The sequence below is a fragment of the Mytilus trossulus genome, chromosome 7, assembly GCF_036588685.1.
Source record: "Mytilus trossulus isolate FHL-02 chromosome 7, PNRI_Mtr1.1.1.hap1, whole genome shotgun sequence".
NCBI lineage: Eukaryota > Metazoa > Mollusca > Bivalvia > Mytilida > Mytilidae > Mytilus > Mytilus trossulus.
Genome location: NC_086379.1, coordinates 68,881,486 through 68,893,763, shown reverse-complemented (window position 1 = coordinate 68,893,763; position 12,278 = coordinate 68,881,486). Strand labels below are relative to the sequence as shown.

Genomic DNA, 12,278 nt, shown 5'->3' with positions numbered 1-12,278 from the left:
CTCCGTTCCTGACTTATTCGTATGATTATCATATATAATATTTAGCGCGGTTAAACATCAATTTAGAATTTCAATAACGAAACCATCACTCAAGGATTATTTGATTTGATAAATTTCTAAACTATTCTAAAGTTTCGAGGAAATTAAAAAAGAAGATGTGGTATGATTGCCAATGAGACAACTATCCACAAAAGACCAAAATGACACAAACATTAACAACTATAGGTCACCGTACGACCTTCAACAATGAGCAAAGCCCATACCGCATAGTCAGCTATAAAAGGCCCCGATAAGACAATGTAAAACAATTCAAACGAGAAAACTAACGGCCTTATTTAAGTAAAAAAATGAACGAAAAACAAATATGTAACACATAAACAAACGACAACCACTGAATTACAGGCTCTTGACTTGGGACAGGCACAGATTTAAATAATGTGCCGGAGTTAAACATATTAGCGGGATCCCAACCCTCCCCCTAACCTGGGACAGTGGTATAACAGTACAACATAAGAACGAACTATAAAAATCAGTTGAAAAGGCTTAACTCATCAGATAGACATAAATACAAGTGGACGTGGCCGGGTACTTATACATCCCGACACAAAAAGACACAATGAACAGATCTGAGAGTACTCGCAGTTATCTGAAAGCTATTTCAAAGCCACTAACAACTAATAAAAAGTCATGCCTCTGAGACTTAACGTTCGTTTAAGTCTTTGAATATCCCATGTATTCTACAAATTGGTGTACGTACACCATTGCTCACACGTTTGAGGATGACAGACTAACTTACGACCAGAATGAATAAGAATTAGTCTATATAACAAGATCTAAAATATGTCTAGTGTAAAAGACTTTAACCTCGCCACATTATTTATGTGTGTGCCTGTACCAAGTCAGGAGCCTGTATATTCAGTGGTTGTCGTTTGTTTATGTGTTACATATTTGTTTTTTTTCTATTATTTTTTGACATAAATAAGGCCGTTAGTTTTCCCGTTTGAATTGTTTAACATTGTCTTATCGGGGCCTTTTATAGCTGACTATGCTGTATGGGCTTTCCTCATTGTTGAAGGCCGTACGGTGACCTAATGCTGTTAATGTCTGTGTCATTTTGGTCTTTTGTGGATAGTTGTCTCATTTGCAATAATACCACATCTTCTTTTTTATAAGAATGCCAACTCCTCACACGTACAATTATTACTTCATTTTCTTTTTTTCACTCATCTAATTATTATGTCTATTTTAATTCAATATTGTATCCATATAAATGTATATGAACGCTTACATATATATAATTATTGCGATATCATATATAAGAGAGAGGCAAAGTGTACCAAAGGATAATCACACTAAAAAGGGTTGAAACCAACCAACAAAGCCGCAGCCGTGAATGAAAAACAATAAGATACACAACAGTCCACAAAACAAATGGTCCGAGAACACAATTAATTCGTAGTGCATTTCTTTTAGAACATAAATGAAAATTAAAAAAATCCCACCTGCGCTTTCTCAATGAAACTTTTACAGTGTGTTGTACTAATTTTGGGACCAATTATATCAAAATTATAGAAAACTTCATCGCGTCTAACTCAAAATATGGACAATTTTGTGTTAAGGGTGTCTTGAAATCTTTTGACAGCTTCCGAAGTGCTAATTTTTAACCTTTTTCAGCTGGACCAAATCACTACTTTCCTGTAAACTTCTGGACCCAAATTTTTTTACAGTGTAATTTCACCCCCCACCCCCCTACTTACAATTTGAGGCATTAAACAAGGAGAAATAAATTTGGAAGGGGTATAAAAATTATTGGCAAGTAACCCACTGTTATCACTAGGGACTAATAACGAAAATCAAGGGACGACAATTGTGGTCTCGGACGAAATCATTGAAATATAAAATCTGAGCAACAAAAACCAATGCAACTGTGATGATGTATGGTTAACTGAAAGAGTAAGATAATCCTGCTCCGTCCATTAAGTTTTAAAAAGTCATGTATTAAACTCAAACTCTCGAACACGTTGTCTTGGAAGATCTTTATTCCAAGGGGGTCCTCAATAGTTGCTTTTTGATAATCCTATAAGGAGTTTATAATTTAACTCCTTGCGAACACTTTCATAAGGAACGAAAATTCCCATCTGCATCTTTTTGAAAAGATTGCAAATATTGTTTAAACTAAATAGGGTATCCCATTTCAAACCCAGCGTCTCGGAAAATCTCATTTTAGGGCACTAGACAATGATTAAATTTGAAGTAATTCGATAATAATACATGGATTTCCCGCGAAAACATCGTTAAGGCGAAATTTAAAGTTTGTCTTGGCTGATTGAAGAAATTTCACAATAAAAACTGAAACGCAAAAACGCATAAAGATGTTTATTCAGGACAATAACTTATATAAAACAACAGCAGAAATACATATATTGTATCACCAATGGAGGTTGTAAAATACTGTAGGTGATACTTTAACGTAATGTTCTATTTATATTTTTTGTCGTTAAGGGGACTGGAGGGTATTAATCCATTATTTTTTAAATATACATGTAGGATTTTGCTTGTTTTTCTATAGATGAACTTTTATCATATACTAAATAGAAAAATCAAATAAAACATGGGGTTATCGTTCACTTAAGCTTACAATCTGCCCTCGAAAGAAGCAACCATTTTTGTTAAGGTACTTTTTTTAAGTTGAACTAATAGGAGAAATAGAGAGATATATATATCGAAATAAAAAAAGAACCGCTAAATTATAGAAATCGATTTAATTTTACAACTGTTTAGTTTGCGTAAAGCATATTTGAAAAATATCTATAGGTCACCGATGAGTTGAAAAAGACATTTTAATTCTAATGCCAAAACAAAATGTCATTATTGCACTAAAGGGAGACAATTTGGAGCTTTTACAGTGATATAAACATTTGAAAAATAAATCTGAGGCCAAAATCATTCGATTTTTGGGTTGATTTTTGAGCCGATTCATAAAGTTATAACTAATAGTGTAATAAATAAAATTTGTAATGAAAACAAAAATGATAAAATTTTTGCTGAAATTACCCCCGAGCCTCCGAAAGAGCAAGTATTGCACACAAAAAAAGGAATCATCCTTTAACGGAAACAACTCTTGAAATTATCGGCTATTCGTCGATGACTAAAGGCTATTTATTGCTGAAATCTAAATTTTGGTTTTGCTGTTCTGAGTGTTCAAGATGTTACATGCAGCTAAAATATTGGTAAAACATTTGAAAAAATACTGATCTGTATAAAATTTACACAAAAGTAAACGAATGAAAGCCACTGGAATGCAGTCCAGGACTCGGATAAATAAGCACATTTAAACAAGAGTGCACACACTGAAATGTCTCGCCTACTTTACTCATCATTAATATTATGTTGATAGCCCTAAGTATAAAGATTTATTACAACTGCCACATAAACTTAACATTAACCAAGATAGGTAAACAAAGACCAAATGAATTATGAAAATGAGGTAATTTAAAAGGTCAGACGAACCATACCAGGCAGACATGAACAGCTAACAATTCTTCGATACAACAAATATACTTGACCTATTACTTATAGTTTAAGAAAAACAGACCAAAACACAAAAACTTAACACTGTGCAATGAACCGTGAAATTGAGGTCATGGTCAAATAAAACCTGTGAGACTTACATATAGATCATAAGATATTTTCATGCACCAAATATAGTGACCTTTGGCATATAATATTAGATAAAAAGACCAAAACTCAAAAACTGAACTTTGACGACTGAACCATGAAAATGAGGTCAAGTCAGATGATATCTTCCCGCTAGACATGTACACCTTACAATCATTCCATACAACAAATATTGTAGACTCATTGCATAAAGTATGAGAAAAACAGACAAAGACAGAAAAAATTAACTATAACCACTGAACCGTGAAAATGAGGTCAAGGTCAGATGACGCCTGCCAGTTGGACATGTACACCTTACAGTCCTTCCATACACCGAATATACTAGCCCTGTTGCTTATAGTATCTGAGATGTGGACTTGACCACCAAAACTTATTCTAACCTTTGTTCACTGATCCACGAAATGAAGTCGAGGTCAAGTGAATGGCATGAGTACCTTGCAAGGTACGCACATACCAAATATAGTTATCCTTTTACTTATAATAAGAGAGAATTTAACATTACTAAAATTCTGAACTTTTTTTTCAAGTGATCACTGAACCATGAAAATGAGGTCAAGGACATTGGACATGTGACTGACAGAAACTTCGTAACAGGAGGCATCTATATACAGAGTATATACAGAGTATGAAGCATCCAATTCTTCCACCTTCTAAAATATTAAGCTTTTCAGAAGTTAACTTACGCCGCCGCCGCCGCCGCCGCCGCCGCCGGATCACTATTCATATGTCGAGCTTTCTGCAACAAAAGTTACAGGCTCGACTAAAATGACAGGTTATATGAACTGAGTGGCAATAAAAGCACAAGTTTAACACTTGCTTTTTAAAAAAAATAAAATCTTTATTTAAAATGGTAATCTTTAAACAAACAAAAATTGAATATGAAAATTTACAACTCCAACAATAGATCGATATTAAACAGAAATGTTTCATTATCATTTTTCGGCTACAATTGGTATATGAACCATCCAAATGTCAAAATATCAACATAGAGTATTTACAAAGAATGTTTCTGTTATGTTGTGCAACTAAATCTCTACAGCACATGGTAGTGACAACACTAGATGTTAATTAGGATCCAGCGAAAAGCCAGGCTTTTGTCCACGAAGGTAGCAAATTGTCGGTGTGACTATCGCTGACGGCATTTGGTAACACACGATATGGTTGTTGGTCATGTTGTTATCACCAAGGGAAGGTCATCGTGCTCTTAATTTCCACACAAACTGATATAGCTCCAAAGGTTTAACAATGAACACCAATGGACACTCATGTCAATTGGAAGGCCACGCGGAATCAATATCGGAGATGTTAAAGACAAATGCATCGGTCATGCTGGGCTTTTGTTGCTTAATGTCTAAATGGACATGGCCTATAGTTAAAAGATCCTTTTGCGGAATTTGTGGATTATTTGGTCAACTGTATACAGTCTACGAGCAATTGCATCCTGGGAAAAGCCTCATTAGATAAACCCCAATTTGTTTGTAATTGGTTGTCAGAAAGACCTGGCATATAGTCTTATATTTATTGAACTTACTTACTTACAATAAGGGATAAGCCAGCGAGTAAGTCAGTAAAGGATTAGGGAAGTACCTTGGTATATAAAAAAGTCGAAATAAACAATTGCCGGCTGGCTAAGAGATTCTCCACGTGGGGTATGATGCCAGAGGTAGAAGTAGGCATTACCTTTAAAAAGGCACAGATCACTTAGGTCCAAGACCCGTGCGAGTTTGACAACAATGAATTGAAAGGGTAAGGTGGTACCTTTGTTTGCAACGAAGTCGAAATACACTTTAATAATTGCCGGCTGGCCAAACTAAAAGATTCTCCACGTAGGCCATTTTACCAGAGATAGAGGAGGGCATTGCCGTACAAATTTCTTATAGCACTTATGCCCCAGACCCGTACGAGTTTGACAATAATGAATAAAAAGGGGGAGATGGTACCTCTGTTTACAACAAAGTCGAAATAAAGTATTGCCGGCTGGCCAAACTAAAAGGTTCTCCACGTAGGCCATTTTACCAGAGATAGATATGGTAATTGCCTTTAAAATGGCATATAACACTAATTCCAAATACCTGTACGATTTTGCCTGCAAGGGGTTAAAAATAAAAGGTGTTACCTTTGTTTACAACGAAGTCGAAATAAACCTCTACCTCTGGTATAATGATCCACGTAGAGAATCCCGGAGTTTGGCCTACCGGCTACAGTTATTTTGACTTTAATGTGAACAGAGGTACCACCTCCTCATTTTAGATCTTTACTGACAAACTCGTACGGGTATATGCCATATAAGTGCTATAGGCTATTTTAAAGGCAATGACCACCTATACCTCTGGTAGCATGGCCTATGTGGTGAATCTCGTAGTTTGAACAGCCGGCAATATTTCATAACGACTTTGCGATATACTAGAATACCCTCCTTTCCTTTTGCTGGCATAAGTGCTATAAACCATTTTAAAGGCAAGGCCCACCTCTACCTCTGGTATCATGATAAACGTGGATCAACTTTTATTTTTGGCCATCCGGCAATAGTTTATTTCGACTTTGTTATATACCAGGGTACCCTCCTTACCCTTTGCTGACAAACTCGTACAGATCAATGGAATAAGAAGTATGGGCCATTTTAGATGCAATGTCCACCACTACCTTTGTTATAATGGCCTATGTGGAGAATTTTTTTGTTTGACCAGCCGGCCCCCTTTTAACACTTTGCTGAAGCACTGGTACGGGTCTACGGCATAAGTGGCCATTTTTGAGGCTATGGCCACTTCTACCTCTGGTATCATGGCCCATGTGGAGAATCTCTTCGTTTAGCCAGCCAGCAATAGTTTATTTCGACTTTGTGATATACATAGGAACCCCCCTTACCCTTTGCTGATTAACTTACACGGGTCTGGGACATACGTGTTATGGCTATGTTAGAGGTAATGCCTACCTCATCCTCTGATATAATACTCCGCGTATAGAATCTCTTAGTTAGGCCAGTCGGCTTAATTTATATTTTCGTTGTAAAAAGAGGCATCGCATCCCCCCTCCCTTTAATCTTTTGCTGACAAACTCGTACAGGTCTAGGGCGTTAGTTTTATCAGCCATTTAAAAGGCAATGCACACATTTAACCTAGGATTAATGGCCAACTTGGAGAATCTCGTACTTAAGCAAGCCGGCAATAATTTATTTCGACTTCTTTGTAAACAGAGGTTCCAACTCCCTTTAAACCCTTTGATGATACCGCGTACTTCTCTCGGGAATAAGTGATTTAGGCAATTTTAGAGGCAATGACAACCTCTACCTCTGGTATCATGGCCCACGCGGAGAATCTCTTAGCCATCCAGCAATAGTTTAGTTCGACTTTATTATATACTAGGGTACCAACCTTACACTTTGATGACTAACTCGTACGGGTCTAGGTCAGACGTGCTCATGGTCATTTTATAGAGGCAATCCCTTCCTCTACCTCTCATATTATGGCCTGCGTGGATAATTTCTTAGTTTAGCCAGCGGGCAACAGTTTATTTCAACTTCGTTATATACCGGGGTAATTCATCCCCCTTTTAACTCATTGTTGACAAACTCGTTCGGGTCTATAGCATAAGTGCTATGAGCCATTTTTAAGAGAATGACTACTCCAACATCTAGTATAAGGGCGCACCTAAAAATGTCTTAGTTTGGGCAGCCGTCACTATTTTTGGTGGACTGTGTGATATACTAGAGTATTCCCCTTACCCTCTTCTGACCAACTCGTACGGGTCGAGGACATAAGTGCCATGGCCCATGGACCATTTAAGAGGCACTGCCTACCTATACCTCTGGTATAATTGCCAACGTGGAGAATCTCTTAGTTTGAAGAGCTGACAATAATGAGGTTTATTTTTACTTCGTGATATACCGGCGAAACTCATGCCCCTTTGAATTCGTTGCTGATAAACTCGTGTAGATCCAGGACATAAGTGCTATAAGCCATTTATAAGGGTTTGACTACCTCTACTTCTGGTATAATGGCCTACCTGGAGTATGTCTTAGTTTAGCCAGCTTTCAATAGTTGTTTTTTTAGACTTGGGGATATACAAGAGTATTCCCCTTGCCCTATGTTGACCAACACCTACGGGTCTAGGATATAAGTGCTTATAGCCATTTTAGAGGTAATGCGATATATTGTAAAAGACATGAAATTTCATGTACAAATCATTTATAATGTGAGTATGGTCTGTATTTAACTCCTAAAAGGACATGGTATTTTGAATTTCAAAATGAAACCTGCCAAAAATATACACATTTTATATCGGACATAAAGCAAAATTATCGGACAAAAAGCAAAACGGACAAAAAGCAACGGACAAAAAGCAAAAGTTTCGGACAAAAAGCAAAATAATCGGACAAAAGGCAAAACGGACAAAAAGCAACGGACAAAAAGCAAAAGTTTCGGACAAAAAGCAAAATAATCGGACAAAAGGCAAAACGGACAAAAAGCAACGGACAAAAAGCAAAAGTTTCGGACAAAAAGCAAAATAATCGGACAAAAAGCAAAAGCGGACAAAAAGCGAATTGCGGACAAAAAGCACCGTATCAATCGTCTGCAAATCTCATATTTCTTAATCTACTACATGGTAACTAATTAAAACAACAAACATGACCCCAATTCATTCGTTTACACGTGAATTCATTCTGTGAATCTTATCAAGAAATCTAATACACATTGGTCATAAAATGATCCTTAAACATCATGAGCTTAACAAGATAGTACAATTCGACTCAAAAATATTGACGTCCAAATTGACATTTCACACATAGATTAACTTAGCCGCCTTTGTGGCAACTTTTTGGAATTTTTGGTTCTCTAAGCTCTCCAACTTTGTACTTGTTTGACATTATAACTATTTTGATCTGATCGTTACTGATGAGTCTTATAGAGACGAAACGCGCGTCTGGCGTATTAAATTATTATCCTGGTACCTTTGATAACTATTGACATGACATTTTGTTTTGTCTCAACTACATTTAGTAAATTGTAATGTAATATACATTTATCTAGTGGACATATTCAAACTTAATTGCATTTCTTAAAACCACTAAATTAAATACATCGTCATCACTTACATGTCAAGAATTGCCTATACCGTACACAGAATTATCTTTTTGTGGTGTTGATACATTCGTGTGACGCATAGTTCGTTATTCTATAATGCTGTTTTGGTGTAATGTCGTATATCAATTTTAGGTATTCGTTGTTATTCTGCGGTTAACATGTTAAAATATACTATTATAGTATTATTTATGTATTTCTCGCTCCTTGATGTTGTTGTATTTATACAAACTGTATTTCTGTCATGTGATGTTGTCAATTTTAGCGGTATATTTAATATTGACATAAGGCGTTAGGTTTGCCTGTCCACAAAAACCACGTTTAATCCACCATTTTTACATCAGAGGCCCCTGAGGGGCCTCGGGTGTATTGCCATCGCCTACTTTTCAAAGATCTTCAAAGATCAAAGAAATGCATATATAATTAGTGTTGGGAAATTAACCGAATCCGCGGACATTATAGTGCAGAATAAAATTCCTTGTCGCTTCTTTTAAATTCATGTTTTCAATGGATAATCAGATTTTTTGAATTTTTTTAAATGCAAATTAATAATATGAAAATGTTTTGTCGTTAGAAATATTCGTATATTAATCAAACGATCTTCAATATCAATGATGTACCGAAAAATTGTTGTTGCGGATGAATACCACGAATGCATATTCATCAAGTGAGCAAGATCGAGCTTGAAGATAAACGAGAGAAAATCAATTCACGCAATTTACACACAAAAAGGTAATTATATTTCAATTATTTGAACTAGACAGAGACATATTGTATTATATGTCTCTGATTTAGAGTAATATATTTAAACCGTTTATCGGAATATTTAATCTGACACAATATTAAAATAATTTTTCAGGCCGTGTCCCCCGTAGCCATTTTGAAAATACCAGCAGATTGGGTAGGAGTAACAATCACCTTCAAGGCCCTTAAAGATAAGGTTACTTTCTTTGTATTCTTTAATGCAACAATTTGGGATTTTTTTTTTAAAGATCTCAACAATTTTTGAAGTTTAATTTCTTTCTTCGTAAATAACAAGTAGATTGATCACTAGGACACACACGTGGAACTATTTTCTGTTTTTTAAGGTACCGTATCGGATTTTCGCTCCTTCTCCGACTTAGTTATTTGAATAATTATGTCCCTTGACTAGAAAAAAAGCGGATGTTTGTTAATGAACTTGTAAGTAATTCTTATATATTGTCGTAAACTAATCTCTGCTTCTTGCTATCTTTTGGAATTATAGTAATAAAGCCAGCAAATACGAATATCTCATAAAACTATCATAAAAATAGTAAATGGGGTAATAAATACGGACGGTCAAATCTGTTGTCTGTTTTCTCCACAGGCACTACTACCACTAGTCCAAATAATTATGACGTCTGGCAATGCTATTTTATTTATTTTTCTGGGACGCCTTCCTGAGTACGACGTTGTAGGAACCCCAGATTAAAAGTTGAACATTGCAAAGGGTAAGGGTATTATTTTATTTTGTCAAAATGTTAAAATTGAGAATGGAAATGGGAAATGGGGAATGTGGCAAAGAGACAACAACCCGACCAAAGAAAAAAAAACAACAGCAGAAGGTCACCAACAGGTCTTCAAAGTAGCGAGAAATTCCTGCAACCGGAGGTGTGCTTCAGCTGGCCCCTAAACAAATTTATATATATTAGTTCAGTGATAATTAACGCCATACTAATTTCCAAATTGTACACAAGAAACCAAAATAATAATAATAATACAAGACTAACAAAGGCCAGAGGCAGAGGCTTTTGAAAATAAATAACTCAGCCTTGATAATCACCTCGCTCCGTTCAGCAAAATATGTTTGACAATACTTTTGAAAGAGGCTAGGTAAAACCAAACTAAATTAACTTTAAAACTATACATTATGTATGCAATACGTGTATATTGCTTGGGAATATAAAAGATACCTTTCGTTCCGAAAATTATAAAAATACTTAATCTATTTATACCAATTGTCTCTTATAATACACTTATTACTATGTATTTGTGTTTCGTTTGTCCTGTCTCGCTATGTATTATCTTAAAATATTTGTATATATATTGTCCTCTTGTACACACGAATGTGTCTGAGGTTATGAATGAAATCTTGAATCTTACAATTTCTGAAGGGGATAATGATCTACTCATGCTACTAGTATTCTGATTAAATGGTACACAATGACTTGACTATACATGTATTAATGGTTTGCCTTTTTTTAAATGGTTATTTGGATGGAGTGTCTCAATGGCACTCACACCACATCTTCCTATATCTAATTATTCATAATTAACAAATATTCAAACAATTGTATGTTTTTCGAATATCATAAATATAGTGGTAAAAAATGAATGATCAGTCCCTTGCTTTAACATGTTGAAAATGAAAAATCTTGCTTCAATAGTTCAGAAAATGAATAATCTGTCCTCTCAGTTTACAAAAATAAATAACCGATCAAAAACAAATCCTCCTGCCCCCCCAGAATATCAAATGGTTGTCCCCTAACCATAGAAAATAAACAAAATGACAATAATAAATAAATAACAACAGACTACTAGCAGTTAACTGACATGCCAGCACCCCATCATAACATATAGAGAAGAACATAACCAGTGTCAAGCCAACAACTGTTTTTTCCGATGCAAAGACCCTAAAAGTGAATCAATATTAACGCCAAAATATGCAATCTTTAATGACCTGATAACAGTATCGTTACTATATATCCCTTCTTTATAAGTCTATTCAAAGGTTTTGTTAGTTGTTACTTAAACAACCTAGTTTTAAAACAGTTTAGATTTCTATCAAATTGGATGAGAATCCAGGAGTTTTAAAGGGGGAGGGGTCTAGCAAGTCAACATTTTGGGTAAAACTATATAAAAAAAGGAATACGCATTTACCATACATGGAGCTCCTCGAAAAGGGCATGCCTCCAGCTCCTTCCTCCCCCCAAAAGTCTGTCTTAGCAATTTTAAACACTCTTACGCTGTCTATTCATGTAGCTGTACATTGGAGCCTACATGTATGAGACTACAATCTGAGTAGGCATCTGAATCACAGAAAATCAACCTATAGATATTTTCATGTATCATTTTGTTGATAATCAAATATGGCGATTTGATATACTTTTTATTACATTGGTTTTTTATGAAATTAATGCAGAAAATGTAAGGAACTAGATTATTTTCCTACGCATTCACAATTTGTTTTGATCCGACGATACCGACATCTTGACGGCGCCTTTTGTTGTATGACGTCAGAGAGTGAAATAGCCACGTTTACTTCACATGTGAAATTATTGGTTTTTATTCAACTGGGAAATCAACATGATCAATGTAATGTATTGCAACCAATGTAATTATTAAATTTTAACCAATATATATTTTTGTTTAAATTTGTTTTTGACCATTTTTATGTTCATTTAAAAATATAAGGACAACAGAGTTGGTGTATGTGGGTTCGATTCCCACCCTAGGCATTCATTTATATTGGCTGGTGCAAAGCGGGCAGTTTAGCTTAGT

At 35.4% G+C, this 12,278-nt stretch overlaps 1 protein-coding gene across 1 annotated transcript in view; it reads right to left on the bottom strand.

The window, feature by feature from the left end:
* LOC134725676 (L-threonine ammonia-lyase-like) overlaps positions 1 to 8,836 on the bottom strand; it is a 30,144-nt gene extending 21,308 nt beyond the window's left edge. The window contains exon 1 of the mRNA XM_063589689.1: positions 8,771 to 8,836. The gene's annotated coding sequence lies outside the window, so the exon portion shown is untranslated. The remainder of the gene's footprint in view (positions 1 to 8,770) is intronic.
* Positions 8,837 to 12,278: the final 3,442 nt, after the last annotated feature.